The sequence below is a fragment of the Rattus norvegicus genome, chromosome 2 (genome assembly GCF_036323735.1).
Source record: "Rattus norvegicus strain BN/NHsdMcwi chromosome 2, GRCr8, whole genome shotgun sequence".
Taxonomy (NCBI): Eukaryota; Metazoa; Chordata; class Mammalia; order Rodentia; family Muridae; genus Rattus; species Rattus norvegicus.
The window spans coordinates 122,570,318-122,575,911 of NC_086020.1; the positions used below are offsets into that span (position 1 = coordinate 122,570,318).

The window sequence follows — 5,594 nt, forward strand, 5'->3', positions numbered from 1 at the left end:
GTGGTGGTGGTGGTGCAGTGAACTTTATTGATGGTATTCAAGAGAGTAGGGAGGGCTCCCTAGGCCCCTCCTGTTATTATCGGGGGCTGGGATAGAATTGTGAGGAAGATGCTCAGTGTTGGGGGCTGAGTTGGGATGGGGACTCCTCAGCAACTGAGGGCCTCTCTCTTGCTCTCAGTGTCCTTGCTGGGCTGGGGTGGGTGGTCCAGGGTTTCTTTCTTTTTCTTTCTTTCTTTTTTTTTTTTTTTGGTTCTTTTTTTCGGAGCTGGGGACCGAACCCAGGGCCTTGCGCTTCCTAGGCAAGTGCTCTACTACTGAGCTAAATCCCCAACCCCGGTCCAGGGTTTCTTACTCCTTGGAGGCCATGTAGGCCATGAGGTCTACCACCCTGTTGCTGTAGCCATATTCATTGTCATACCAGGAAATGAGCTTTACAGAGTTGTCACTGAGAGCAATGCCAGCCCTAGCATCAAAGGTGGAAGAGTGGGAATTCTGTTGAAGTCGCAGGAGACAACCTGGTCCTCAGTGTAGCTTAGGATGCCCTTTAGTGGACCTCGGAGCCTGCTTCACCACCTTCTTGATGTCATCATATTTGTCAGGTTTCTCCAGGCAGCATGTCAGATCCACAACGGATACATTGGGGGTAGGAACATGAAAGGCCATGCCAGTGAGCTTTCTGTTCAGCTCTGGGATGATCTTGCCCACAGTCTTGGCAGCACCAGTGGATGCAGGAATGATGGCCCTATGGCCATCAGTCACAGCTTTCCAGAGGGGCCATCCACAGTCTTCTGAATGGCAGTGATGGCCTATTCTGTGGTCATGAGCCATTCTATGATGCCAAAGTTGTCATGGATGACCTTAACCAAGGGGGCTAAGCAGTTGGTGGTACAGGATGCATTGCTGACAATCTTGAGTGAGTTGTCATTTTTCTCATGGCTCATACCCATCACAAACATGGGGGCATCAGCAGAAGGGGTGGAGATGATGACCCTTTTGGCCCCACCCTTCAAGTGAGCCCCAGCCTTCTCCATGGTGGTAAAGACACCAGTAAACTCCACGACATACTCAGCACCAGCGTTACCCCATTGGATGTTAGCGAAACCTTACTCCTGGAAGATGGTGATGGGCTTCCCATTGATAACAAGCTTCCCATTCTCAGCCTTGACTGTGCCATTGAACTTGCCATGGGTAGAGTCATACTAGAACATGAAGACCATGTAGTTGAGGTCAATGGAGGGGTCATTGATGGCAACAATCTCCACTTTGCCAGATGCAGAGGAGAAGGCAGCTCTGGTAACCAGGCGCCCAATATGGCCAAATCTGTTCACACCAACCTTCACTATCTTGTCTATGGGACGAGGCTGATACTGCATGAGAAGATGCGGCTGTCTCTGGAACAGGGAGGAGCAGAGAGCCAGCACTGTTGTTTCTAAGGGCTGTCCTTCCATCCTGTTGAGCCTTGAAAGTGCAGACCATCTCTGCAAGTATTTATACAGGGGTGGCCACTGTACAGGGATGGCCATCCCTGGTGTGGCCATCGTGGCTGCCGTGTGGAGTTCTGAGCTAATTCATGTCACAGTTGCTGCTGTTAGTGTAAACTTGACGTTCCTAGAAAATCTCAGCTAAGAAGTGGAATGGCCTCACAAGACCAGATCCAGGGAGAGAGAGAGAGAGAGAGAGAGAGAGAGAGAGAGAGAGAGAGAGAGAGAGAGAGTAGCCTGTGCAGGTGGGTGATTCACTGAGATTAGAAATAATACTTTAAAGAAGGGGTAGTCTCGGAAGGTAGACATGGCATCAGGGTGAATGGCCGTTACCTGATTGGGCCTGGGTCACAGTCTGCACACCTTTGAGAACTACAGGATGAGGAGGGATTGAGTCATATGAGGATCTCTCCCCTTTTGCAAACATAAGAGAATAACTCCTTTTCTTAAAACAGTAGAAACAAATACAAGTGGTTAGTGTGTATTTGTTATGGAGAGTATAGCTCTGAGCTCAGGTTGTCAGAGGCTTTGGGTTCAATTCCCCATAAGTGATTTGAAATGATGTCTGTTGATAACAAACAGCTCCTGGCCTTTAAAGAGAACCCTCAAAGCATCAGGACGAACTGATGTAAAACATGGTGGGATCTGACCTGGACTTCAAGACTTCTGACTTTGGATGTGCAAACAAGTTTTAAGATTTCAAATCAAAAGACTGTTGGGGGCTTGTGAGGTGGTTTAACAGCTAAGAGTACATGCGCTCTGCCTTCAGACCCAGTGTCCATATCAGGGTCAGGCAGTTACAACCGCCTGTAACTCCAGCTCCCAGAGATCCAGCACCCACTTGGGTTTCCAGAATGTGTGCATGCACACACGAAAATAAAAATAAACACTTTAAAAAATAATTCTGTTTGTGCTTTCTTATTTCATCTTTTGAGGTTGAATGATGTATTATTAATTAGCATGGAATTTAATAACCCAGTGGGTAGATTTCCCTCCAGAAAATTATTAATGTATAAAATGATGGTATGCAAAATTAAGTTTTGCATCGTAAGGTAGAATGCTTTCCTTTATTATGCTTATTTCTTTCCTGAACTTTAAAATACATATGTTGCACATTTAGCCTTAAAACGAATGCATAGTCATGGTGGTGACGGGGTAAGGAGATGAGAAAGGTCCTAGAATTGAGAATTCACACATCGGCCAAATCTTGTCCTTGTCCCTCTTACTTACAACTTACAGTACTTATATCTTTACTCTTACAGAAATGACAAGAAACTGAGCTTTCATTTAGTTTAGACATTCATACCAGCAGAGCTTGGTGTGTTGGCACAAGTCTTTAATCTCAGAACTCTCGAGACAGGTAGGCCGATGTCTGTAAGTTCAAAGTCAACCTGGTCTACACAGTACATTCCAGCTCAGCCAGACCCTCTCACAAACAAACAAAGAAAGAAACAAACAAACATAAAAACAAGCAAATTTACTACAGTTGCAACAAAAGAATGTCTTTTGTATTGAGCTGAATGGATGCATAATTAGGAAGACATTTCTTAGAGCAATTAGGAAGCTAATTAAGTAGAGGTGAAACAACATGGCGTTTAGGGACTTGCTTTAAATTCCTCAATATTAAGAGAGCAGGAGAAAAAGCCACCAGTGGGGTGCTGTATTGTGTGTATTATATACTGGAAGATGACTGGTGAGACTCCATGTCAGACATGGTGGAGTGGCTCTCTCTCTCTCTCTCTCTCTCTCTGTGTGTGTGTGTGTGTGTGTGTGTGTGTGTGCTCGTTATGTTCATAATCAAAAGTAAAGAGGGGCCGAGGCTGGAGCTCAGTTAGTAGATTGCTTGCCCAGCATGTGAGACACCCTGGGTTTGCCCCCTAAGGCAGGTGAGGCAGCAGGCACATAGAAAATAGCAGAGGACCAGAAGTTCTAGGTCATCTTTGGCAACACTGGAGATGAGGCTAGCCTGAGCTACATGAAGGCTTGCTAAGGAAGAATGTGAAGAAAAAGAGGTAACTAATGAAGAATGGTTTTTAAATGCTCACCCCACTTGGACTCAACAGCCTGTGGCGCGTAGGAGATGTTTGTCAGGGCAGACGAGGCACTGAGTTTTCTTGTGTTCTTGTGTGGCTGTGGTAGCTGTGAGGACACATGAGTGGACAGGGGAGGACCCTGTTCTGGAGCATTCTATGTAGTGAGAAGGGTCAGCTGTCTTGGTGAGCACACAGGCTGAGGAGGGGGAACATGCTCTGGTCTCTAGGAAACAGGAGGCTGGAGGAAGGCAATATTGCTGGCCAAGTAGGCTTTCTCCACCATGAAGTTTGAACCAGCCTAATGCTCAGGAAAAGGAGAGGAAAAGAAGAATACATCGACCTTTTAAGTTTTGTTTTCTCTTGAGGCAGAGCCAGATTAGCACACACCTGTAATCCCAGCACTCAGGAGGCTGAGGGAAGAGGGTTTCAAGGATTCAAGGGAGGCCTGTGCTACACACCAAGTCTGATGCTAGCTTGGGATGGCGGGGCTTGCTGTCTCACAATAAGAAAAGAATAAAGGTGCATTTGTGAATGCTTTGTTCACTGGCTCAGCTAGCCTTCAGGTTAAAAGGATTGGGGAGCCAACCTCTAATTTCGAATGTTATTGGAGGACTGTTGATGAATGATGTCCCCATGACGGCTCAAGTGATGGCTGGCATGGTTGGAATAAGAAATGGAGTAGGTTTTCAGTCACTGTGTTATCCAGTTGTGTGCAGAGCATACATGTGGATGTACCTATAGGGCTAAAGGAGCTACCATAGTGTGTGTGTGCAAGCACATGCATGTGTGCATGTGTGCATGCGTGTGCGTGCCTGTTTTGCCCCCCCTCCCCCCGTACCTTTATAAACCACCTCTCTAAAAGATGGAAATACAACAAAGGCCCCTTTCTGTTTCTGTTTCCAAGTGGTTTCTGGGATTTTGATGGAAAGTCTGCCATATTGGATCTGTGTCCCATAAACGGATAGTAAGACCGTCTTAGTTCAGAGGCTGTTCCTGTGAGCTTGCTAACTTCACCTTGTAAAGCAAGGATTGTGACATCTGTCTCCTGGCAACTTAAAAGGCACAGTGTAGGCAGTAGGTTCAGGACAGTCGCCTGACTGTAACTTCTGCAGGTAACTACTGGGAATTAAGTTGTTCTCTTCTTTGTTGGTAACTGCTACCCAGTAGCATGCGATGCAGCTACCAAGAGCGGGACACACAATGTGCATAGCTGCTTTCGGCCTGGTTTGATCATGACTAGGGTGGGCTTGCCTCTGCCTGTGGGGTCTCCTCAGACTGTGTCAACAGCTCTGGCTCTCATCCTCTCTCCCCCCACCCCCCTCAGCATTGTTGTCGGGGTGACTATGGTCCAGCAAGTCTACTGGTTGGCTGTCAGCCGCTTGCAGTGGATGAACACTCTGGGTGTGGGGAGCATTTCCTCTGTGCATGTTGCTACATGAACTTGGCCTTTGTTAAGTACATATCCTGTCAGTCCAGATCAATGTGCTGACTCCAGGAAAGTTCAGGGACACCTGCAATGAATTTCTGACGACACTCTAGTTCGTTAAGACAAAAGCTTGGCAGCACCCTTGAACCTGTCTTACTCTCTCTTAGGCTCCCAGGCAACAGCAAACTCACCCTGCCAGGGTACAGTTTAAAAATACTCTGGGTGGCCTAGCTAGTCTTGGTTACGCCGCTGTCATGCTCCTCGGCCTAACCAACACTCTGAAAATATCAGAGGCATACACTGTGGCTGAGGTGGAGACAGAGAGAGCGGAATATAAGTTTAGGTTGAGAACCAGGAGCTCTCGTATGCCTGTAAACCCAGCATTCAGAGGCTGATGCAAGAGGGAGCATTCCAGGACAGCCTGGGCTACATACAAAGATCCTGTCTCCAAACAAGCAAACTGATGAACTTAAAAATAAGTAAAATTAGACAGAGGCTGAGGCCCTTGGACTATAATTTGCCTATCTGCCCAAGGCATTAAACAAAACCAATAGAACTGCCCACCCAAACAAACCTGCTTCTATTAGGGGGTATGGGGTGCGGTGGGGAGGGTGGTACAGGGGCAACATAGGCCCAGTGATTTCCCACTCCTGA

General features: G+C 47.0%; 1 pseudogene; it reads right to left on the bottom strand.

The window, feature by feature from the left end:
- Nucleotides 1–211: 211 nt before the first annotated feature.
- On the bottom strand, nt 212–4,319 carry LOC108349999 (glyceraldehyde-3-phosphate dehydrogenase pseudogene; annotated as a pseudogene).
- Nucleotides 4,320–5,594: the final 1,275 nt, after the last annotated feature.